Source organism: Triplophysa rosa, linkage group LG3 (assembly GCF_024868665.1).
Source record: "Triplophysa rosa linkage group LG3, Trosa_1v2, whole genome shotgun sequence".
NCBI classification, from domain to species: Eukaryota; Metazoa; Chordata; class Actinopteri; order Cypriniformes; family Nemacheilidae; genus Triplophysa; species Triplophysa rosa.
In genome coordinates, this window is record NC_079892.1 from 15,457,801 (window position 1) to 15,484,608 (window position 26,808).

The 26,808-nt window shown below is 37.7% G+C and overlaps 1 long non-coding RNA gene across 1 annotated transcript; it reads right to left on the reverse strand.

Annotated features, from left to right (window-relative positions):
• Positions 1 to 5,799: 5,799 nt before the first annotated feature.
• Positions 5,800 to 11,954, reverse strand: LOC130551604 (uncharacterized). The gene is made up of 3 exons (XR_008962636.1): positions 11,862 to 11,954; positions 6,151 to 6,246; positions 5,800 to 6,024 (listed from the first exon to the last, which is right to left on the reverse strand). It is a non-coding gene; the product is annotated as an uncharacterized LOC130551604 (long non-coding RNA).
• Between the last annotated feature and the right edge of the window lie 14,854 nt (positions 11,955 to 26,808).

Here is a 26,808-nt window from a genome sequence, read left to right on the forward strand (position 1 = left end):
TGATAGTATTACACATTCCAAAAACATGGTATTTCCATGGTGATACTTTTCCATCCATGCAGTGTTGTTTTGTTGTTTGTGTCTTGCTCCATTTGTCTCTGCCTTTCCTTGTTCTTTCCTTTCATTGTGTGCTTGTTTTGAGGAGAACATGATCTCTCTCTATGGCAGCCTGTGAGGCATTCTGTTGCTTATCATCGAATTCACTCCCACATCTGCACCGGCTCTAAAACAAACATTTGCAGAGTGAAACAAGTCATTTAACATGGGTGTAATTGATACAACAGGGTTGCAACTACATAACTATACAGCAATCAACATGAATCGAATGTGTTCGAGCATGTTTGTTGGCTCAAGCTTGTGCGGTACCTTTGAGCTGTGAAAAAACAAGCATGTCATTCCTCAGAGATGGATTGAAAGTTAAGCTATATTTTAAGCGATTATTCGGACATCTGTTCAAAGCAAAGTAGTTAAATTATTTACAATTCCATCTATTTCATGTTGTTTCAAACCTAAATAATACACTTCTCCTGATCTATAGTTCCAATAGGTCCAACACCTGGTGGGCTTTAAAAGCTAGCTGTGGTGGGGGCTAACCTCTGCTTCTACACCCAAAATTACCTATTAATCACAGTAAAACAGCTCTGTTTTTACCTTTGTAGACTGACATGGCCAGTATCTATTTTCTTTCTCCTCGCTCGCTACATGTCATTCACCTCTTTGAGAAAATCAATGAAACAGACTGAGGTAGATATCGCTTCATCAAAACACATTCATCACAAACAGTGCTATCATGTGAAGTTTTATTATTTGAAGATCTGATTCATGTCTCTAATAAAGACAGAGGGACTAATCACCGATAAGCTTTGACTGATTAAGATTTTAATAGAAAAGTACATTAAGTATGCATGGGAAGAGTAGCCTACTGACATTCTGAACGTTGTCCTTTTCTGTGCTAGAATGTTTTGAGTGGTCGCCAGGACGTTGCTATAGTTTATCGTTAACATTAGCATGCTTCTGTGCGATTGCTAAGGTGTTCTAGGTAGTCGCTAGCTGGTCCATGTCAAAAGTGCCCACCCTATAACATAAAATTCTCCCAGTCTATAGTATTATTCCTCTGTCAGTGTCAGTCTGTGGCATTTCTTCCACGTTGTATTTCCGAACAGTATAATCTACTCCTTAAAAATAAGCAAACTGTACTCAAAACTGTGAAAAAGTTAATTTATCTTACAAAGTGTGTTAACTATTTTGATATTTTGAGTTCCAGGGACACAAAAATAAGAAGTCACTTAACTCAAAAATTTTGATTATATCTTCCAATGACGTCAGAGCGATTCCCAGCATGCTTTGTGTGGACTGGATAATGGAAGTAAATCTTGAAATAAAGTGTTATTTTATGTATTTATATCAAAATTACAATGGGAGGAGGCTTATAAATGTTTAGTATTTTGTTCTATTCTGTTATTTGAAGAGTTTTGTGACATTAGTGATTTTAATGAGGTTACCATTGTGCAGATGATTAGAGCATTTGCTTAGGAGGAAAACAGACTCATTTCTAATTTTAAGTGTTTGATCTGAAGGCATTACATTGGTAGTGCTACAGTTGTAATTGGCGGTTGTTCATTCATGACAACATTGATAAGTGAAACTCAAGTAAATGTAAAATGAAATAATGAGAAATGAAGTTTATTCAAAATTAATTATTTTGAGTTTACTATACTTCCACACCTCAACTGCAACGATATAATTCTTAAAACTTTGAAAAGTAATAGTACGCCTACAAGCCTCATAATTTGAGCAATCGTTAATTTCTGTAGCATAAAGTGTGGGCCAAGGTACATGCTGAAGTTTATTAGTGAGAGTTAGGGCGATAGTACTAGTCATGCCTGCGTTCATCTGAAATGATGGCCGCAAACCACATGTAATCAGAAGAGCGAAAATTGGATTTTAATTACGGTTTGTTTGCCTTTCTTCTGCGATCTCGTACAAAAGCGCACCTGCAAATCTAGGACAACACTCCCATATACAAATTACACTTTGTATCTGATTTATTCGATATGCAGGTTAATACTGAGTACGGTTGTATTAAGTTACTTTTGTGACTCAGTGTACGTTAAGCCTCACTACATAGCGCAGATCAATCATTAAACATGTTTGCAGCACTAATATCTACATTATAATGGAATAACAATGTTTACTCACCTGCTCGGGTCTGAGATAAAAGATCAAAGTAAGAGGTAGCATACAATTATGGCTTATCAACGCCATTGTTAGGAAATGGATGAAAATGTTGTTGGTGTAGTTAGGTACACCACCCAAACAAGGCTTGGCTCAAATATACAGAAATTACTTGAGATATGTCTGTTAGTCTCGAGTAGATTGTGTTTGTTTGAACGAGTGCTCGGTTAGTGAATGAGTCAGGTAGAATATGACTGTCTGAATTGATAAACTTTTGCTTTTATCTCTTTGTGTGTGTGTCTGACAGGCATATTTATGCTTTGTTTGTGCAATACCATTAACAACAGTTTACTGGTTACTGTGGAGACATTTCCTTTTGATGAAAATTCATTTAATTTCAGTCTGTAACTAAATTATTATGGGAAAAGACAGGGGATTTTTTTATTTCTCAGATGTTGCTATTTCATAGCTTAGTAGGCCTACTGTGTTGTTTTATTGTAGTCCTAATTTTGCAATTCCTTGGAAATAATAAACTAGTTACCATATATTCTGGACCTTAAGGAGATAATGAAGGATTATTATTTGGGTCTATTCTAGAACTCTAGTGGAGATTATTTGGTTGTTTATCTCAAAATAAACATTTAACATTTGGGAGTGGGGGTGTTGCTGTAATTTTTGCAAATTTAGATCAACTAAAATATTACAATTACATTGATTTATTCATATACAGCAATAATGAGAGCTCTAATTTTACTGAAAACAGTGTCACTATTCTATAAACATTTATTTATTCATGATTTGGGGGGATTGGGGGTGAAATGCATGGAAATGTTTTCTTCACTCTCACACAGCACTGTTCCATGTGTCATGTCAAAAGTCTTGTAGTGCTTCAGCTAAACAACTGATGACACACTGGGCGTTCCTGTAATGACTGTGTCAAGGTTGTCCTCATGACCTGAAGGGGGCTGGGCTGCTTCACATCCACTGTAATTATCCAAACAAAAGCCAGGCCTAATTGTCCTGTAAAACAATCCAGCTGCCATTGAGCAGCAGCAGATCTTTTCTCCAGGGCTGGGGTGATCCATCTTTGCGTGTCGTGGGGACAGAAGGAGGGCCCTGACAGGTTAAGCCCTGATATATAGTCATGTATTGTGTTGTGGTTCACAGACGGCAACACAAAAGAAAAGTTAACCTGGATGACTCTATTGTTGCTGTTCCTTTGGCTCCGCTGAGGATTTTGTGATAAAAACTGACTGTTGGTGATGCCGATGTGAAATTGGACGCTAGCACTAAATCTGCTATTGATGTCAGTCTGATGACAAAAAAAGTGTGTGACTTCAGGAAAAACGAGGGGGGGTTGGACCATTGTCTGAGATTTCCCTTGAATTAGTGGCATGAGTTTTGGGTGGAAAATCTTTGTTTGAACAGTAGTGGATCAGGCCTCAGGGCAATATTCAGGATACTCTTTTTCATATTTTTTATACTATATTCTGATCTCTGATTGATATGTAAGGGATAATGTACAAGCAGCAAGTTGTTATCACAGAAATAAGCCCCGACAGTGTGATCAGGACTTGTATCACACTGAATGGGCTGATTTCGCGATAACAGCCGGCTGCTTGTATATTGTCCCGCTTATTACACGGCTACTTGCCACATGAAAAAAAAACTGGACATGAAATGTGAATATGAAACTTTTTTTTGCTAATTTTTACCGAATGCCGACCTTCTGCAAGGAAAAGGCTTTAACTTTCGGTTTTAAGGTAAGAAACGATGTTCAAATGTCACGAACAGGCAATTTGGTTAAATCCTTTGTAAATACAATGTCATATATGTTATTAAAAGATATATTTATATTTAATTAGTCAAAAAAACGGTCAAAATGATTTTTGAGAGGTTGTTATCTGGGAATAACAAACCTGTAAATGTCACGATTAGCCAATCAGAATCAAGCATTCCAACAAGCCATGTAATAATAATTATTAAACAATAACATTATATCCATATGTGTAGTTGACAAATAAACCCATACCGTGTGTCCTACAGTGTGACGGCAACAATAATAAACTAACTGTTAGTAATATATTATTTTAGATTATTAATTATATTTATCATATAAAATAGCATAAGCGAGATATATCTTCATTGTTATTTTTTCTCATTTTTAGCTGTCGCACCAGGACACCTGTTTGGATTATTTGTAAAATACCGATTTACAGTTTATACAGTATAAAAACGTATGGAGAGTCTAGTATGCCATATACAAGTATTTATGTGTATGTGTTAGGGTTCCCTTCAATATCTTTATGAGGGCTCCCTTTGTCTATGTTTTTCCACGGGTGGTAGAAATGCAGGAATTAAATCTTGACCTAAACAAATAATCTGAAGCGGTTGTGAGGGACTGCTGTTGATGGAGTGATAGATGTTTGACCTCCATGAAGTCCTGCTTTTTTGTTGACAGAGAAGAGGCAGTCCTTGAATGTATTATATGTATCTTTCTAAGACAGTAAAATGAAAACATCTTATATGTAAAATATTGGAATAAATAAATAGTAATATAGTTGAATCTGTTTCTTGTTCGCCAACCATCTTCCATCATTCCAAAGAGAGTTTTCATATTGTAACTTTACATCACATGCAAACCAGCTGTCCAGGTTGAGTGAAACATCTGAGGCCTGCTGTTGTGAGCACACTGTCACACATGACATATGCTAGCTAGTCATCTTCTGTAAGACTCTAGGTCTGAAAGTGAGAAATACTGCAACTAGCTTCAAACACAGACAATGTCTGACACACAACAGATGGACAGCAGCATTACAACAATGTTTTGTGTCCTTATAGCTCTTGTGTTGGGTTGTTTATAATGAAAGCAGGCAAAAACATTTAGGTATTTACGTCAGGTAAACGAAAAACGAACCGCAAAGATGTTTGTAGTAGTCTTTGTAAAAAATATAGCAGTCTTGGAAATAAAAAAACGCTTGTGGATTCATTTTCATCATTTGTTAAGTCAAAACCCAAAAATGTTTGTGGATTCAGTGTATTAAAACAAAACAGTGCTGTATGTCAATTCTCATACTTTCCATCCTTAATAGCATGTGTGATTATACTGTAGCTACAGTGAAAATAAATTAAAATATGCTGAAATTTGTTTGCTTTTAGTGCTTAGTAATATACAAATTGTGGTAGAGCCATTAATTGATCTTTAGAGAGGATTCAGCAGGTGTTTATGTTGAGGTTTCTTCTTTATTGGATGTAACAGATGTAAAGGGTTAAATGACCAATTAAAATCCTTTAAACTGACCAGCAGACTTGTTTCCTTTCACTTTACATAATAAAAGGTGACATATGCGCATCCACTAGCAGACAAAAGTTTAAACACACCCACTCAATGTTTATTGTCCACATTTTAGAACAACTGATGATAAAATACAGACATTTAAGTATTTTAATTATGTAGTAACCAAAGTTTCAAAATTTTTGTTGTATGAAAAACTTACTTGAAAACTTGTTTAAAGTAACCATCCTTTGATTTGATCTCTGCCAGTGATCTCAAAAAGTGCATTTATGGATTCCTTTTAAACCGATCAATTGAATTCAACTAATTTAAATAATTTGAGCATAACTTGTTCTGTAGCTGTTACATTAGTTTTTCACTCATAATTTTACTATTTTAACCTACAGTACTGTTTGAATATGGTATCTTTTTATATCAGGGAGTAGGTGTCTGGCTCGTGCGGGTGAGAGGACTGTGAGCACACATCTCCACATTGATGTTCCCGTGACTCCGAGACAGCAGGGCAGACAGTTGAGCGTAACATTGGCCACGCCTCCCGCCTGACCATCTGCAAGCTGATTGGAGGAAGGCAACTGTCAGTCACCTCAAACAACCATGTAAGCACTTGATGTTGACCATGTTATCAACATAAAACTGTAAACTGAATTCATAAGGCAAGTAGTAAACAGATGTTTACTTACCGGAATGAGATCCATGTTTGTTAAAAATATCCATGGTGCCATTCCAGTAATGAGCTGCCATCTTCCCATGATAGTCCCTGATATTGACTTTGGCATCTGAAGAGAGAAAAAGATACTTGTCTGTTGACACATTTTCACAAATACACAACACACACATTTTTAATTCACAGCTATTATGTGGATACAAAAGGACACAAACAATTGTAAAAAAACACAAAAAAAGGTTTTGTTTGCTCAACCAATGGTCAATTAAAGTAAGAAACCTTTCTGAAAACCTGTTGCCAAACTTTGCAAATCTGTGTGGTAATTCTGGTAGCACAAACAGGACACATTACTGTACATCTTGAAATAATCAAGTACCTGTTCGTTGTGAGTCAAATGTGGAGAAAGCAGGGATGCTTAAATGAGGGAAATTCCGGACGATTTGAGAGGATTCACTCCCCTTTACATCACCCACAAAAGGACCTTGTGGGGTTTATCCCAACTAGTTTTGAATATTACCAGTAAATTGCCTTCTAAATTTCCAGTTATCATTTTACACAGCCTTGCCGTAAAACATATTCCAAAATTGGTTGCTTTTTGAAACAAAGAATAAAATATGACTTTGTTTTCCTTCACACTTTCACACACAGATGGCTGCTCTTTCATTAATGACTCTTTTTTTTTAACACAAACAGAGGTATGGGTGCATGGGAGGTCAAGGTTACATGGCGATCAGGTACTGCTGCTTAAAAATAACAAATGCACCGTCATCTCGGCCATTGGGGAGTCGTTAAAAATAATATACCCGAGCACTCTTATTTCAGTCTTATCCTCTCTCCTATCCTCTGTAGAACACGGTCATAATCACAGTGGCCTTGTAAGAGCCATATGGACTTGAGCTGGTCTGGGGCCTGCTGGAATACCGGGGTGGTTAATTAGAAGCTGAATGCTGAGAGGCTGAGTGCTGATCTGAAATCCCTCCACGCCTGGATACACAGAGCGGCCTTTTGAGCAGACGCCGGCCTCTGGAGAGTCGGCTAGAAACGGAGGGGTAATTATTTGAGGTAACAGTGAAAAGAAGAGGTGGAGATTGTGCATCTGAAAAGAGAGCAGGCCACATAAAGAAACGGAAAGCGAGAATAGGGCAGAGAGGGGGCATTAGCGCTAAAGGTCAACATCCCCTATTTTTATGTAGAGTGTCAACAGCCTGTTTTCATATACAACAGATTCTATTTCTGGGGATTCAGCTTTAGAGATGCTGCTTTGCCTGACAAATGAATCTACATAAATAACACATAATTTCGACCAGCAATCTATTGATGGCATTAGATGTACTTCAGTGTTTTTTATTTCAATAAAAACAGACAATTGAGACTTTACTCTACACAGCAAAATCGCCAGTGATAAAAAGGGTCAAATTAACTCTCACTTGTTAATTTGACCTTTTTTAACACTGGCAATTTTACTGTGTATATACTCATATAAAAATATGTACACAAAAATGCTGGGTTGTTTTAACCCATGGTTGGGTAAATATAGACAAGCCACTGATTAGAATTAACCAAATGTCCATATTTGACCCAACCATGGGTTGAAATAACTCTGTTTGATTGTACATTTTTCAACTATTTTAATTTACATAAATAAACGAAGACGTTCAAAATCAAGGAGGTTTCAGCTCACTGAGGATTTTAAGGCACTGTGTGGTTTAACACCTTTTTGAGAATCCATTAAAGAGCTTATTTTTCTTGTGTTGACATTTCCTATTGAAACAGGAAGTCAGTGGGTCTTGACCAGAAAAACTGCTTACTTACACAATAAAACACAATAAAAACATGATAACATAATAAAAAAACATGATTAAAAAAAACGGGGTTATCTCATTTTGGAACCAAACTCTTCAAATACTGATGGGTCAAGGTGTACTGCGAAAATATTATATATATTATAATATATTATATAAATTGTTTACATCAATAGGTAGCCTACAATTCGTTGGTCTTGTTTACCATTTAAATGGTCTAAACAAACATCCTGACAAAAAAATAAGTAGAAGACAAATAGATTTGCCTTCAGAGACAGATTTCCAAATTGACTTACAGTGCATTCAGTACGTTTCCTGTGAATTGAACATATGTCCTTTGTGCTGCTAATTTGAGCTATAGGGATATTTTTTTGGTAAATCATTTTAAACAATTACAATTTGATGCATTTTTATGAATTCCTGTTAAAGGGCGATGTTTGGATATTTTTTATGAAATGCAAAACAAAAATACTGACTGAGAAAAAGAACCAAGGCAAAAAAGACACCTATGTTTCCAAATTCACAGTGCGGTTCCTATCACGCAGAGCCTAAGTATCGACGGCGGACTTGAATTGATAACAATAAACTAATAAAACCGCAGTTTTAATAAAGAGCGTACGCTGTGATTTTCAACAATCCAGTCACGGCGGTCTGAATCAACTGCGAGCTGTTTAACTGAGTTATATGATTACAGTTGTGTCTGGAGAAATTTGGTGTGCTTTAATAGAGTTACGCGCGGGTCTTAAGCTGTCCGCTGCTAAGAGAGGCTTATGTTTCCAGGCGCAAAGCGGTAATCCTATAACTGTGTTCAACTATATTGCTTAAGGCACTGCAAGCAGTCAGTTTGTAACTATGTTAAACTATCTACAGTTCCCTAACCACATGCACAGATCTCTCTGAGATAAGATAAAGCATTATTCACTTAGAGTGCAATAGAAATTACTGCAGTGAAGACATGCTGCTTTGAACACTTTAAACGCATTTGGAGGTTCAGGTCTCTCACAAAAAGTACTGTTGTCTTGCTTTTGTGCAGTGAAGGCATGATATAGCAACACAGTTGTACTTGATACATGGTACTCCAGAGGAAACCATGGCATTAATATAAAATGTACCAAAAACTAGAGTAATACCATGCTACCTTTTGTCTAGTAACTTAATCTATCAGAATTGTGTTACACTATAAACAATTTGTCATACAGAATAGTAAAACAAACAGAAACATTACGATTGCTCTGTAGTTCAATTGGCAGGGCATTGTGCTTGCAATAAAAGTTCCTGGCTTTGGTTCTCATGGAACACACATATTAAAAGAATTGTATACTCTGAAAATCATACCTTAAGTCACTTTGGATAAAAGATCTGCTAAATGCATAGATACATTTGTAATGCTACTACATTACTAACACAACAATTAAAGTAATTGTGTTACAATAAACACAGTGCACAGGCAAGACAAATGTGTAACGCGTGTAATTCACTTATAAGACCATCTTCATCCTTTTCTATGTATTGCATTCAGCGACAATTCTTGTAAAAATGCTTGTAGTTTTAACGCAAAAACATGTACTGTTCATGCTTCATGAATGAGGCCCTGTGAACATCTTTGTAAGTTTATGATAAACCAAGAGAAATTCAAATGAAACACATAATCGTATGCCTAGACACTCTGTAAACAATATACATGTCACTGGGCGAACAGTAAACAGTCTGGCCACTTGGTGAGAGGTACGAATGGGGCGGCTGATGGCAGCTTGGCGTGGCATGGCTCATTGGTTTGGAGGTTCCCAGGTGCAGTGCTGGCACTGGAGATCCCATCAAATCGATGGTATATCAGTGACCGCCACTCAATTAACATTCACTGACAGCCCAAGACCTTCTGCTATCCACTGATCAGATCATCGATGTACAGATAATGGCAATGTTTAGCTACTATCGGGTTTTACGTTTACAATGCAGAAATCTATAAGTCTGAGGCCAGTAACAAGTCTGTAATTGTAAAAGCTTGGCCAACGTATTGAAAGTCTGGTCCTGTTGTACAAATCTAAAGTTGCAATATGTGACTTTTTAGTTAAAATAAACTAAACACATATACAGTATACTGTAAATAAATATACAGTATATATATTGAGCAGGTACATAAACAAGTAGTGTTGAAAACTCTCTCTTTACCCCGATTCACACCGGGAAGCGTAGAATAATGATTAATAATTTTAGGTGTCGATTTTGCGGGAAATGTGAGTTTGAGGTCATTTGATTTCATGCACTTATCTTCACACAGATTCAAGAAACCACTAATTATTTGATATAGCAAAAGTTACAGACAGCTTTAACATGCACTCTTGCACTAATGTGGGGGTAAAAAAGTCTCTCTCTTTATTTACCAAAGAACTAAATACCTTGAGCCTGAAAATTGAAGTCATGCGCTCAATGAGTGTTCAACACATTCAATATGCCTGTTAGACTTTTGACTTTTTGCATCTTTAACATCCATGATTTAACATCCTTTAATATCCAATCATGCTGATAAGGAAGAAGCTTCAACCACCACAAAACCTATTAAATCTGTCTAGCTTTGACTCTGTCTAAAACAATGTTTCCAATGGGTCTTTCTGTAGGTCTGTTTTGACAGAGGGAAGCAATGCTAATGGCAAATAATAAACTTTAACTAACAATATGATTGGGCACAGCTAGGATGATAAAACAAAGTTTATTTACTTTCAAAAGGTACAAACACTTGCCACGTTTTTTGTTGTTGATGTCAAAGGTTATGCATCTAATCCAACTCAACTGTATTTTAGCACCAATTCATCTATCACTTGGTAAAATCAGCCAAATTAGGCTGATGCCAACATGGACAGGTTGCGTGACCTGCCCTCATATTCAAAAACCACGAATCCACCTATTTTGGCTCAAACTTTATCTGTTTAGGCCTAATAAATATCAGATAAATACTGTATGGTCCAACGTTTAAGGCTTAAGGTTGGTCCTAAAGTTGGTTGTGGATGATTTATACATTTGTAAAAGTGATGGGTTGAGGCCACTGATCTAAACCACAGCCGACTGCTGTGGTTACAACAGAATGTTGTAAAGAGCGCAATTTCCATTTGGCTGGACATTCTTAGTGCCTTTAAAAAATGAACAAAACAAAGGACAATCCTCGAGCTTCTCTCTGTCTCTCTCAGTGTAGGGTCCAAGAAAGCCATAGGTGGTGATGGGAAACCATGGAGTATCCATTTCCACACACCATATGGAAGCTCTGTGGTTTGTACAGAAGAGGTGGGAGCTAATAGTGACCCAAACCATATGTGTTTTAGTGAATTACAAACACAACAGGGCCGAGTGGACGCATAACACACAACATATGGGCATCTTTTCTCTGTTAGGGGCTTTAACAAACAAGACCCCTCTACATACACACATGCGCGCACACCGTCTAGAATCTCACGGGACTGTTCTTTTGAATTGCTCTATTGACACACACCCTAGTTAGCTTCATTAGCAGGAGTTAGTGTTAGCTCACAGTATGGGGGACGTAACTGCGTTGCCCCCCCCCCCCCCCACAAACCAATCATCTTTGTGACTGCACAGTTCCTAGCTTCAGTTCTGCATTATTGATTTCATGTGAATATGAGCTGGCTTTGTCATACAATTGCCAGTTCTTCAAGTTTACAAATTTTCCCTCATAAACATCAATGGAAGTGTCCGGGTTAAATACATGTTACATTTTATTGTCAGCATCTGTGGCATGCTGTCGGTGACCATATAAATGAAAACCATGTTTACAGTAATGTAATTTAAGCCAAATGTATTTCTGTAGTGCTTAAGGCTTGAAGGAGATGTTAAGTGGATTGTTCTGTTGGTTGTTTTCCATATAATGAAAACAAATCAGGACTGAGACTAAAATTCCTGAATATCAATGACCTACTATCAATGTAGTTATTGATCAGGAGTTGGATGATGTTGCCATGTCCATGTAGAGAGGCGAGATGAAGAGGTGTGTAACCCTGCAAAACATAAACATTAATCCATAAGTATTCCTGGACAAATAAAGTCTTGAAATATCAATGTGCATGAATCCTACGCCCAAACAAATATCTAAATATTACATCAAGCGAGAGAGGATGGTAAAAAGTTTCTTGCTGTCCTGTTATGTGTGTCACTCCATTGTGATAGGCTATTAAAAACAGCTGGATGTCATTTCACACACCACTGTGTGTAGATGACATTCTGTATTCGTGCAGTTATCCACACAGCAAGACCCGCTGAGACAATCGCTACAGTACATCCCGCACATTAACACAGGACGAACCCGCCGCTGGATACCGTCAGTCATCCATCGCTGTTTCAAACAGCACCGACTAGCCACACAACAGTTGGCAAGTCTGTCTTACAGTAAATGAGATGGTGCCAAAAGGAGAAAAAGCTTTAGTAAAAAATAAACAGTTGAAGGAGGTTTGAAAAGTGACTGGTGTTTTATACTGATCTGAGCTCCAGCGGTTATTAGTGTGAACGACGGCAAATTAACGCTCCACAGGGGAGTCATATCAACCCACAACACTTCTGCAAATGTGGTCTCTGATATTTCTTTGATGTTGGTTTGTTTTACACATCCATTTCTTTCCTCATAACAGTAATGACCCGTATGGTTACTGATAAAACGTGAAAGAGCGATCGCATTTGACAACTACTGCATAGCATTAACTGCATACAGTAAATAGGAAGTAATTCAGTAAGAAGTGGCTGGTCTATCATCATGTCCAGTCATACTGTAAATATCCTCGCAACAAGTCATTTGAGGTACTACTGTACTGGTATTGTAGCATCAGAGTCACCGGTGTCGGTCTTTGTAGTGTGCAATACAGCTAACACAACAGGACTATCATAATGCTCTTCCTAAAGGTTACGGTCGACTTTCCTCTGCTGTTGTCCTCATTATTACACTAGCTCTAGCATTGACATTTTTCTCAAAGGTCACAGTCACTTTCATGTGCTTTGCTTCACATCAGTTTCGATATAAGCAAGGGCCCGGAGAGGCTGTCCAGGGTGCTAAAGGAGCCAATGGAGATCAAGGTAAGTCACTAGGTTTGGTTTTAACAAGACTGACTGACAAATACTCATGTTAACATTGACAATCGTAGTGTTTAAATGACACTCCACCATAGTCAATACTGCTTACTGACCGTGCTATTAGCTTGTCTAAAAAGTAGTATACATTTTTACATCAGGTACTACTGTACCCAGTGGAACCCCCCCAAAAGTGAGCTGTACCACTATGCAGTACTATGCAGTGGAAAAGTGCTACAATACTACTCGGTACTCAAGATTAATATGAGATTGGCAGAAACTGCATGTGTTACCTCTCTTTAGAGAAAACGGGCAGTAAAAAATTGTGCACAGTAAGACTAGGAGCATAAAAAGTAAACAGAGTTACTTATGTCCACGTTTCAAGACGGTATAGTGTATTTTGAGGTTGTTTGGAGTCTAAAATCAAAACGTTTGACAAGGAAATTATAAGAATCTTCCTACACAAAATACTGTAACATCTCACTTCTAGTATGTCATCTATTACTCAGAATGGGTACAGCATTAACCGGCCATTACTTCGAAGGTTGTCATTTAAAGGCGCAGTTCTTGAAAATCAGCGGCCACTAGCGTTGTATTATAGTTTTGCAACGAATCTCTGAGTCATTTGCCCACCCCTCCCTTTCGAATTACGACGGTGGCCGCAACAGTAAATAAAGATGTCGTCTACTGAGACAGCGGATAGCAGTGATACAAGCAACGATGTTTCTTTGCAAAGGTAAGGCAATATATTAACGTAATTAATCATTTAACATGTATTATAGTACATGCTGAGAGTAGTGAAGTAACTAAAGTTAGCTAATCGTAAATAACAACGCTGTTCAAAGCGTTTGATCTGACAGCGACATAGGCAGTTAGGTGTAAGTTAGTAGACGTTTGTCTCCCCCTTTGTAAAGTCAGGAACAACCGGAGTACGTACCGCAGGGACAGAAAAACATTATTATTCGGAGTATATGGCCATTTGTATAAAATGCTAACGTTACCGTTTCAACAAAACAGTTGTTTGGTAAACATTGAAAAAGTGGAAACATTGAAATGTTGAATTATCTTACCAGTCTAGCAGAAAACAGGCAACTTCGGCGTCGCCTTGAAAACATTTGTCTTTAAACAGTGCCTTCCATCTGGTATTAGATACACCGATGTTTATCCTGGATTTCTGCCGCCGTTTGTCTCTAATTCGTCTGGCAGCATCACGTTTGCGCTTCTTTGACGACGGAGATTCACGCTCTGTCGGCTCTTGTGCCCAATACGCATGGTCCTCCATTTTATCAAAACTTCTAAGACAGAACAATCAGTTGCTTCAGCTAGACGACAACTACTCCTCCTCCTCTCCGTACTACGACTTACTACTTTGTGCGTCTTCAACTCAGTGATGACGCAAGCTGCGTCTAAAAACACACACGAAGACCAACACGAAACGCGCTCTGTAGAGCTGTTTGTCCGTTAGAGCTTACTGTACAAAACATGGCTGCGCAACATAACAAATTCCATGTAGATAGGCCCGCTCCCTATGTAGATACAACTGGTTTATTCTAAGGTAATAAAAACATAACTTTTCATTACGTAAGGTTTTTATACACATCTAAAGACACAGTTTTGTATGTTATATTGCATTTCTGTTAATAGATCATACAAAACATCCTGCACTGTACCTTTAATACCATAGTGTCTTCATTTTGAAAACGCCAGTTCTTAACATTCCCACAATCCTCTCTGCTAGATAAACAGCCGATGACTGTGTTCAGAGCCTAAAATAATTTTTTTTGCTAAACCCTGCTTCATTTCATAAGTGTATTGAAATGATACTCACCCCCTTTAGAAAAAAAGCACAAAGAATGATGTCTAAGGGTTCAGAGTCAGCTCCCGTTTGCCAGAAAATAAAAGATAAAAGAAGAATAAGCATAGTACATTTCACAGGATGGGTCAAGAATTTAATTTCACACTAGAATCATGGGCAATTTTGCTTTGGAAACATTTGCCAGGCCTCAGACACATATGAAGAACATAAATCAGAATTTTCTGAATATGAGAAACATACATTATGTGAGACATATTGAATCATGGGTAGGTCTTAAAGTGCTTAAAGTAAAGGCTGGATAAAACAGGGTGTACACTTACATGCTGGAAGTAGTCCGGGCAAAGACGTTAGGATCAAGAATAACAGAGAAATGAAAGGAGACATTATAATACAAGAAGAACGTGTAACATCACAAGAGATTTTACATTTTTAAACGAAATGAAAGATCATTAGGACAGTGTCTAGCTAGTAAAAAAATAACAAATAGAACCATAAATATGTTAAAGTCCCCTTATAGTCGATAATTGTTACACTTAAAATTTTCTTCTTTAAGCATCAAAATAAAATAAAGTATGTAAAAGTTTTTTTCATGTGATAAAAATTGATTCATGCCATAAAATTTGGTATATGCAAATCATGAATATGCAAATAAGTCTCCCGCCTCCACTCAATAGCACAGCTCAGACCATAGATATGAATATGCAAATTGATCCCCGCCTCCAATCAACTGCACCAGCTAGTGCCAGATTATAGACGGTTTCATCTTAACAACATAAACAAACGTTACTGCGCAATGGTGACTTTTGTGACCCCCAACTTAACTTCCGGTACACATTCACAAACAATAGAGCGCCTGTAGAATTCTTTCTGATAACATCAAAAGAACCTTTACTTGGCTAAACTTGTCTCGCCAATATTTTGAATTTAGACTGCGATACCAAGCTCAACCTCTAGATGTCAATGTACCATACGGTTTCTTTAAATGCGACCAAACTACAGGACCCATTCAACAAATTGTTTATTTAATAAAATGAACATACAACAAAATTCAACAAATCGTTTCTTTAATACAATTTTTATACAGTAAAATAATATTACAAATTAATATTAACATAAAATAAAAACAATATAAATGGTTTTAGACACTAACCAAACACAAAACGGAAGTTAACCGGGGGTCAGGCACCTGCGCGTCGGATGAAATGGACTATATGTGTAGATTATAGGATTTTGTACTTTGCGTTTTCTTTTCAAACTGAATTATTCAAATAAGAGCATGAATATTCTGTCTAACATTTTCATGGTTGAAAAACGTCATACTGGAGTGATCTCTGTTATGGTACTGTCTAGTTATTTGTTATATATAAGTTATATGATAAAGGCGACACAACAAATAAATTTAAATCAGTGAGGGAAAGTGTGAGAGCAGATGGTGAAAGAAATCTCTGCTTCCTGTGTTTGTGAATGACAGCACATAGTGTGGCATATCCAGACCCTGACGGCGTTCATGGATTATTGATTTTTTTATTTCATTTCTGCCCAGAGGCTGCTGCACTTGAAAAGCACCATTAGCCCCATAACCATTAGAGAGCAAAAGTTAATGATGTAATTATGAAGGCAATAAGAAGTGTGTGTGTGCTTGACTGTGCTTGCTAAGGCTTTAAACATTATCTTCCAAGCCCGTTGCTGCAGATGAGAGAGGGGTCAAACACATTAAGTAATAACAACATTTTGCCTCCAGTAATTTACGTTTGAGTTGTGAGCTTCCTAATTTATTCTGAAAAATAACATTAAAAGTGCATTTCATTCAGACAAAACTGTGCCTTTACCTTCTGTCGCTTGGGTGGTACACTTAAAGTTTCCTGCTGTGTACCTCTACAACCTATATTGTGTACAAAACTCTAGCTTTTAAGGTACACAATAGGTCCTTGTATGTACCAAAACGGTACAGCATTTTATTATGTTTTGAATACTGTACATGTAAAGGTACAAAAAGGAACCTTTGGGTACCATCCCACCAATGGAAAATGTACAGTTTTGTACTTTTTTTCTGACAGTGGATGGCAAAAGACTGAATTAAACTAAATGAAAAGTAAGAGAATGCTCGGTGTAATCGATAGAGAATGATTTAGAGGTTGGCTGGCAGAAACACAAACATGCTGTCAACATTTCCTTTGCACTTCACCAACCGTGAATGTGACGAGATAAGATTCGGTAAATTATAATATGCATGAACTGGGCCAAAGCATTCACTGTCGGACAGTTGGTATATCTGGAATAAATAAACATCAGATCATGTATATGCAAAGAGAGAGAGGGATTATACATCCAACTTAAATCTGGAGCTAAATAAATATCCTCTCAGGGCCTGCGTGTTTGATTAATAGACGGATCCATTTCATTAGCAACGGCAGTTTACCAGCAACGACACATTACATAGCCAAACCAGCAGCACAGGCCACTGACACTAAATGGTGTTGATGTTTGTGTGAGTGGTGTGTGTTTCAGTCTGTTTGTGTGTGGGCCCCTGCAGAGGTGTAAATGTGAGCGTGTCAGTAGGGCCACTGGCTCCTGTCAACTCTCACCGCTCTCTGGTTGACGTCCGCTCCAGAGCGCGCCATCATGTCCGCCATCTCCACGCAGCCCTGCTTGGCCGCCCAGTGGAGCGCCGTCTGCAACACATGCATACAAACACACCAGCTGTCAATCACAGCATTGCCGTCAATCACATTGGTGATGTATTCAGGCTGCGCTGCCCACCTGGGCTTAATAAGACGGCGCTGAAATCACTTTTCCTCATTTACAAAGGTTACAACGACGCTGAACAGTTTTGTTTGCTTTAAAGCTTTGCATTATTGGCTTAGTGGTTTAAATTCAGCACAGTATCATTGGGCGCATTTCAAGACCCCATCAAATGCCCTTACAAGTTTTACAGTTTTGACATTTGCTTTTAAAAAGAGACAGAGGTGGTGGGGTACAGTAAAGGAATCCCTTTTTAAAATAGCCTTTAGCTATCCGTACAGAAAAAAACGTTGAACCCCCTAAACGATGCAGTGTCAGAACAATTTTGTGTTTGCTTTCTCTGACTTTTTGACTGATTTTGAATGTTTGTAGGGCTACACGTTCCCATCGTCGCCTTTTAGGAGTACATAAAGATCATTAATGTTTATAGAGATGGACTAAACAGTAACTCACATTTTCATTTTATGGGGTCTTTAATGGGATAATTCACTTCTGTTCCACATGGTAATTTTCTTGTCTTTATCTTTTAGATATGACAAAAATCATTTTGGGTTTTTTATAAACGCACGCACGCAAGTCCATTTATGCAGCGTCTATAAAAGCTGTGTTTGGGTTCATTTGCATAAGCAGATTTAGCTGCAGCTGAATGAATGTGAACACAACTGAATCATTTGCATACCAGCTAGTTCAGCACAATGTGACTGAGCCAAACTCAAGGACACTTCGCTGCCTCTTTTTCAAGCCAGACAGGTCATTATGAATACATAATTCATTTCTCAATTATCTCAATGGATGAGATATAAAAAGGGGCAGTGTCAGCTAACAACTTAACAAACATATAGCAATGAATAATTATTGAATCTATTAAAAAATAGTAAGATGCCAGGTCACCAAAGACCCTAAACATAATAGGTCCTGATTTAACAATCTAAGCACATGCTGCAGGTGCCCTTGGGGCATGATCGAATCCACTTTTGCTAGTTTAATGACAGAACAACGGTCGGCGCACCAGGTGCATGTGCAAAAGGGTTGTACCTATTCTCTTAATGAGTCTTGGGTGTGGTTTGGGCGTAATGTGCAATAAACCAATCAGAGTCTCATCTCCCAATCCCTTTAAAAGCCAGTTGCGCTTGCACCATGGCAGATTCGCTATTTACATGGTGGAATTTGTAGGAGAAAAGACTGAATGCCTCTGGGCTCGTGCACGAGGTTAAAGCGCGCAAGCACACCATCTACGGGACAAAGTTTTTTTAACTTTATGAAAGTGAAAGTGACCTATTAGTTAGATATGGTGACCCATACCCGAAATGTGACCTCTGCATTTAACCCATCCAGAGAGTAGTGAACACACGCACAGCAAGTGGTTAACACACGCACACCCGGAGCAGTGGGCAGCTATCACTGCAGCGTCCAGGGAGCAAGTAGGGGTAGGGTGCCTTGCTCAAGGGCACCTCAGTCGTTACCCGCCGGCCCTGAGAATCGAACCGGCAACCTTCTGGTCACGAGTCCGACTCTCTAACCACTAGGCCAATTTCTATATTTGGCATATTTGTTTTTCTGCTCTGTGTATACTGTATATGCACAGTGGACGCACGTTGCGTACCTGCATGTAACTAACGCGCCCTTTAAATAAATAAATAAATAGTGCACCATTGACCAGGTTTTAGTTGGTCAATTGTTTTCAGTTGCCGTTTTCAGACCAGCACGCCCATAGGCGAACAGATGAGCACAAGTGCATTTGCTATGTAAACAACGTGGCGCTGGACATGTAAATGATAACTGCGTCAAGCTGAAACTAGCAAAAAACACTTGCGTCGTGCCTGGTGTCGCATTCCGCCGGGTGTATGATAGATCCAAATGTCACTGGGATGAAAGCATGTACTAAAATAGTATAAATTAGATTAAATTATCCAACTTGTAAAATAGTTATGAATTGCCATGAGATGTTGTTGTTTTTTTAGAACATAACATGAAAAATAGTTATTAGGTCAATAATGATTTTATTACCAACAACATGTAATAACATTTAAAATGGAAAAGGACAGTGCACCCAAAAATAAAACATCTGCCATCATTTATTCACCCACATGTGATTCAAACCCTGTATGTGATTCTTTCTTTTGTGGAAGACAAAAGAAGATCTTTTGAGAAATTCCTTAGTGGTTTCGTGTCCACACAATGGTAGTCAATGGGGTCTGATGTTGTATGGTTACCAACTTTCCTTCTTCTCAACTCAACTCAACTCAACTCAACTCAACTCAACTTTATTTATATAGCGCTTTTACAATTTTCATTGTTACAAAGCAGCTGTACATGAGACATATTGACTATAAGCAAAATAATTAAAGTTGTACCTGCAAAAACAAGAAAAGGTTGAAAACACAGAAGACAGACATACCCACATACAAAACACTCCACACACACAATATGCACACGTACTAACACACATAGACATAGAGACACACACACACCACGACGTAACACAGACAAGACCACCAACACACACACACACACACACTACGCTCATGAAGAGCACACGAGCCTGTAGAGATATAAGGAGAGAAAAGCAACAGTCAAATATAACAGACTATAGTAGTGTATGCAAGATTAAAAAGATGCGTCTTTAGTCTAGATTTAAACTGACAGAGTGTGTCTGCCTCCCGGACAGTGCAGGGAAGACTATTCCAAAGTTTAGGCGCTAGATAGGAAAAGGATCTACCACCTGCACTTGATTTTGAAATTCTAGGTATTACCAACTGACAGGACGCCTGAGAGCGTAATGCACGTGAAGGACTGTAATACAAAAGGAGTTCATTCAAGTACTGAGGAGCTAAACCATGTAAGGCTTTATAGGTAATAAGCAAGATTTTAAAGTTAACGCGATGCTTTATAGGTAACCAGTGCAAGGTTGACAGAACCGGGCTAATATGTTCATACTTTTTTGTACGTGTAAGAACTCGAGCTGCCGCGTTTTGGACCAATTGGAGTTTTTGTAATAAGCCTGCAGGGCAACCACCTAACAGTGCATTACAGTAATCTAGTCTTGATGTCATGAATGCATGAATTAACTTCTCTGCATCTGACATTGACAGCATATGACGTAGTTTAGATATATTCTTAAAATGGAAAAACGCAATTTTACAGGTGTTGGCGACGTGGCTCTCAAATGACAGATTACTATCGAATAGAACGCCAAGATTCTTTGCTGACGACGAGGGTTTTATGGAACAACCGTCAATAGTTAAACAGTATTCTTGGTTGTTACTTATAGCAGTTTTCGGTCCAATAAGTAACACTTCCGTTTTGTCCGAGTTCAGTAATAAAAAGTTGTTACTCATCCAGTTTTTTTTTTCCAGTATCCAGTTTCTTCTGCAGAACACAAAAGCTATTGTAAGGTTTGAACATACAGGTTTGAAATGACATGAGGTGGAATAAATGAAGTAAGACTTTTCATTTTTGGGTGAACAATTAACCATTAAATCCTTAAGGCTGATCAACATAATATGAACACAAAATGGTTTACTATTAGGTTGGATATTTGGGTTAGGTTCAGAGTTTGTAGAACAGGACTGTACAATAAAATACTACCAGAATATCTATTCAAAACTAAATATGGTTTTAACAACTATATGGTACTTACAAACTTCAGGTCCAAGTGAAGAGTTTCAAGTGTTATTTGGTATTCATGTGTGTGTTTCAGAGAGTTACGACGGTTGCGGAGAGAAAAAGAAAGAGAACGAGCAAGAAAACAACATTAGTAATGGGATAACTACAACTTATTGTCGCCCTGCTGCTCTCCATAGTCACTACTGTCAAGCATTACACCAGTGTGTTTGGTCAAAAGCTCAGAGTCTCCATCCGCATTCACTTCACATCAAAGCTATGGCAGCCATGCTTTTGTCAAAATTCTCTCCACAATTTTCTGTCACCAAGTTTTATCTCTTTCAAATCAGTGGCAGCCTTTAACCTCTTCTGAGCCGATTAGCTGAATGCTTGATTTGAGCATTAGAGAAACTTTAGCAACCTGTAATCTGCCACAGCGCAAATCAAAAAGCCCTATGTATCTTGTCACGCAAGAACTGGCAGCCCACCTTGACCCCATAAGCCGTCTCTTACAGAGCCCTCGCAGGGCGGACAGATCACACACACACAACCCATTGAGAAATCTCTCTGGTCTCTTGTCCGATCTGTGGCCCATCCTCACTGTTCTTAGGAGCAACAATCTGCTCAGGTTTATCAATTATCATTTGGTGGAAATGCAAAGGATACCACAAATTTGGAAGAGTTTTACTTTTTAAGGTTTTAGACTTTCGATTTTTACTTCTAATTTTTACCTTCACAGACCAATCTTGACAGCAATTTGGTATTAAGATCAATGCTCAAGCAATGGCAATGCCTAAAAGTGGCACTTATTTTTGCACTTCGAAGGACCACTCACATTTTCTTTACAAAAATGGGTAAATCTTTAGATTACAGCCCGCAATGTATCGCACAATTAAACAGGATTTACAGTAACTACTTGTAACAATAATGTACCTCTACAGTACATATATGTAGGTAAAGGGGAACAATATGTCAAGTTTGGGGAATAAAGGGGTAAGAGTAAGGAAAATTAAAAAAATATTCATGAGGGAACTGCATGCCATATAAACATCCAAATCAAACTGCTCTTGAAATACTTGATTATAGTCTCAAAAGATCAACATTGATTTTGCACATTTTACACATTTAAACTCATCAAACTAACTCGTAATAATTCATAATAAAAATGTATTATTTGTGACCAACAATCCTAAAATCAATCAAATAAAAATTAATCCTAAAGTCAAAACTCTGTCAAATTTACAGTTGACAGTCTGCGTGCTTCATTCGTGCTGTTTTGCTTGTGAATCATTTCCCCTTATTTCATGTTTGCTATAATACTAAAATAAGAACCCCGTACTTAGTTAATATCCACAGTAGCTTATTTATGGGTACATTGTGATTACAAAAATGTAGTGTATGTTCACACTAAGATTGTTGTATAGCATACTGCAAGTCATGCATACCACGTTATATTAAAATAGTTGTCCCTTACTTTCAAAATACTTACAGTATAAATATTTTTTAGAATTTCCTTTATTCCTCAAACTTTGCATAGTGTTCCCCATTACCTACAGGTATGTACTGTAGAGGTATATTATTGTTACAATTAGTAAATTCTGTTTAATTATGCGGTACATTGCGGGCCGTAATCTAAAGCGTTACCCAAAAATGTTGTTACATCTGTCATAACTAGCGTGTGGTTTTGGATATCAGACATTAAATAATATCAACAACCACTACCACACACAAACGAAAGATTTGACAAACACAAGCATGAAAAAATTGTTTAATGTTCATGTGTGAAGCGAAACCTGGGTCGGTTTATTTTGAGTGTGTGTGTGTGTGTGTGTGTGTGTGTGCGATGTTGTGTGCGGTGTTGCGGTTGTCGTTCGTTGTTGCGTGTTGTTGTGTGCTTTGTGCGTGCTGTTGGTGCGTGCGTGCGTGTGCGTGTGTGTGTGAGCTTTAGTGTGTGCCAGATGGAGGCTCTGTCTTTTATTGGCAGTGTGAAAGAACAGCTTATAGTGCTCCTCTGTGGTCCGCTCAATAGAGAGGGTGAGAGCGGGCCCTCACAAACTCAAAGCCTGATGCTTGTCACCATATGGAGCTGTTTAAAAATGGCCATAGCCCCACACAAAAGAACAACATTAACAGCCTTTTACAATGACTGCTGGGGTAACACTGAATTATTGCACATGGCCAGCGCTCACAGATGCACACACACGCTCTCTCACACACACACACACGCACACACACACACACACACACACACACACACACGTACAAAAACTTTTGACACTATTTTAGACAGGATCTCGCAAACTTGGGATGCAATGGTACTACAACAATTACAGCATATTTACTATTGCAATTTTCTTGTTAGAACAATATCAAGTCATCACGGGAAGGTCCAATATATTTATTGCATTACATTGTGTGTGTGGTGTATGAGGTTTTAAAATGTTGGTGCGCTCTTAAAAATAAGAGACATTTTAAAGAGTGTGGTTATAGCTGAATTTGTACACACAGTGACATTTGTAAACCTGTTCCTCAAAATTAGTCATTTTAATGCGTACATGTCTTGATAGAACAGGTTTTGCCTCAAAATCTAATGGGTTGCCTGTAGTGACGCAGCATTTTAAGATTTAAGATTGTCCCGAAAGATATGTTGCAATAAAGCTTCCTTGTAAGATATCTTTTATTAGTGATATTCCAAGATTCATCATATGCATTGTGGAGACATTTAATTGTTCTTTTTTTATTCCGTCAAAAGTTAAAAAAAAACTGGCATTGTTGTGGTACTGTACAAGTACATCAATTTAAGACACAACTACAAAGCACAGGTGATTATAACAGCAACACACAACACTGACTTTAACAACATTTCTATTGTAAAATATCACAACAATTCACCACAATCAACAAAACACTTGTTGTTCAGATTATACAATTTCTATTGTAACATTTCAAATCTGTTACTAAAAAGGGTAACTTGATTTCAGTTAGAAAGCTGCCTTAGATGCTAGCTGCCTATGTAGAAAACAAGACAGTTCACGGGGTTTTAGAAGAGAGCCCATGTTACCCAACTTACGAGAACCAGCCCTTTGTTCTTTTTTTAAAATAATCAACAAGAAGTGAGAATTTGAAGACACTTTGTACTTAATACCCTTTCATCAAACTGGTAAAATCTCATCATCACATTATTTATTACACGATACTGTGAAATGTTTTTGTAAGCAAACAAAGGACAGATAAAGAGAGTAAAGAGATTCACTAAACCTAAAACGTAAGTATAAGTTTAATCCTTTTATACCATAGTATCTCAAGCCTCCGATCTTATTGGCTGAAAGCTTAGGAGCAGCGCATGTCCGCCCCAAGGCGTTTGGAGCAGTGCCTGTTTGCAAATCTAATGATTTGTCATTACACTGTAATTATACACAATGATCATCAAGCTGCCTGTACACACTGGAACGTATAACAAATTAGAATTAATTAAATAGTTTATCATTACAATTATTACTATATAAACTATCAACTTTGCTATTTAACTATAAAAGAATGTAAACAAGGTTGGTAGATCACACATACTGATAAAATACACTTTAAAATGATATAAGTTTTTACATTAAATCATTAAAAACAGTTAAGCAATTTTAACTTTTTTTTAGAAAATTCTTATAAGTAACAGTATCACTAGGCAATATTTGTAAGTTGAAATCACTTGTATAGCCAATTTGTTTTGATTGTACATACAAATTTAAGGCAGCAACACATTTTTATGCAGCTTGAATGTACTGGACATTAAATTGGTTAAAAATGTCTGGCGAGTGTTTAAATGTAAACAATTGATTTTCAGAAGACAGTGCCAGTGGTGATACTAGAACATTGGCTGCTATGGTGCACTGGGTGTTTGGATTTCGTGCCGATCAAGCTGGTACGAATATGGTTTCATTTTCCACTGTGGAAGATAACAGAGCTATTTGGATCATAATCCAAATGCATCATTCATTGCCTTGGTAATGCAAGAGAGTGGACGCTTTGGGGGGGCACATATGTCTGTGTCCTTTTCAACTTGATTAATAGTGAACTTCAACAATGAAAGAAAAATTGGTAGCCATGCAACAGACAACTGACCAATCCTGAGTGGCGACTTTACAATGCACATTTTCATTCTGAGAATTCTGGGCCCAGAACGGTGTGTAATCATGCTGAACCAGGCTCAAGTGAAAATGGTCTGCCTACTTGTTGGACAATTATATTCTGGTCCATAGATATAGCTCGGGTCTGTTTTACTGCAACAAGGTAAAACACATACATTTTGGAAAGTAATAGTACAAGACGTCCGTGTTTTGGTCAAATCACTTGCTTTAGAAAAACACTCATATACTTTATACTACTACAAACTAACTACTCTAGGAGAGTAAACTTACCCCCTGAGAGTCCATTGAAATCGTTGAAGTGATTGAAGACAACATGAATCAAGCATTGTCATGTTGCAAATGAAGTACTGTACAATGAACTGAACTTTAAGGACGTTCCTTCAAGAGATTTATTAAAGCACTACTCCAAAGAGAATACTAATCCACCTTCATCAACACATCACATTGCTAAAGTTTACCGGCCTGAGAGGGGAAGAGCATTGTTGTAAAGCACAGGCTAAAGGAAAGCTAAAATCTAGGTGCATAGATTAGCATCCACAGAGAGGATTATGGATACCTACTCCCATTTCAAAGCGTTGAATGTTTTTTGAAGTTTTGGGGGTAGCAGGCTCTAAGCTGAGAAATTGTGAGTCTAAAGGCTAAACTCTCATTTGATTCCTGTGGGATCTCCACAGCTTAATCTCTAGATCCACGTCTCATCTTCCCTTGTTATTCGATCGCCCTAAGATCAGTGTCCAGCCTGGTAAAGGACACCCCTTTCTCATTTCCACCCCCCCTCATTAATTTCTCTTAATAAGATTACAGAGCCTTTAGATGTTATTGTTACAAATCTGATTTCCTTGGTGTCATATTCTAATAAACAACAGCATCGCAGCTGACCAATGGGCATCTCCATTGATAACTTTATCCTAACACTCCCAAAGTTCTTGTCTATTGGTGTTCTACTTCCCTACTCACTACTTGGGTTTCCAACACTGGTTGAATTCTATATGGTCATTTTGCATCCCTGAAGGGCAAGGTTATTGTAGGATTGTTCCAAATAAAAGTGAACAACAAATTCCTTCAGGAATAATTTCTCATGGTCATTTCTTATACACAAAATAGTCAATTTAAGAAATAATATTTCTATTGGATAAGATTTTGATTATGGTTTGTTTTGAGGAGGATTGGGATCTCAGTTAAGATGGTAATGTCTATTGGCTAAACAATTTTAACAGCCATTTGTTTTGCTATGATATGAAAATACTGTAGCATTCTGAATCCAAATAAAGTGTCAGTTTTATGTACCAAAAATTGACCAAATGTGCACATACAATAAGACAACAATCCTGAATTTTCAAAGTGTTCTGCCTTTCAAAGTGAGTAATGTAGGTGTTGCTCACTTTCAAAAGGAATTCACCCACTTTTGAAGCAAAAAGTATGTGGACACCTTCTTGTAGATCCAGTGAAGACACATTTTAATGTCACATAGAGACATAAAAATATAGAGGATTGTGTTTTAATTATGT